This window comes from Rhincodon typus, unplaced genomic scaffold (genome assembly GCF_021869965.1).
Source record: "Rhincodon typus isolate 14 unplaced genomic scaffold, sRhiTyp1.1 hic_rhity00000069, whole genome shotgun sequence".
NCBI lineage: Eukaryota > Metazoa > Chordata > Chondrichthyes > Orectolobiformes > Rhincodontidae > Rhincodon > Rhincodon typus.
This window is the reverse complement of record NW_025965707.1, coordinates 68215-68576: the sequence shown is the minus strand read 5'-3', so window position 1 is coordinate 68576 and position 362 is coordinate 68215.

Below are 362 nucleotides of genomic sequence, written 5' to 3'. Positions count from 1 at the left end.
CCGCTCCCTCGGCCCTGACCCTCCGACGGCGCCCCGCTCCCTCGGCCCTGACCCTCCGACGGCGCCCCGCTCCCTCGGCCCTGACCCTCCGACGGCGCCCCGCTCCCTCGGCCCTGACCCTCCGACGGCGCCCCGCTCCCTCGGGGTTTTGAGGTGAGTTACTGATGATTGTGTGTCACTAACAGGGTGAGGCTGGTAGAGAGGGGAGCACCACAGAGTTTGCCTCTTATCGAATCTGGGAAGGTGAGTACATCCTGTTTTATTTATTCACGGGATGAGGGTGTTGCTGGGAGTAGGCAGCATGTATTGCCCCATCTCTAATCGCCCTCCCATTTACCCACCGCGCCCTCCATTTACCCACC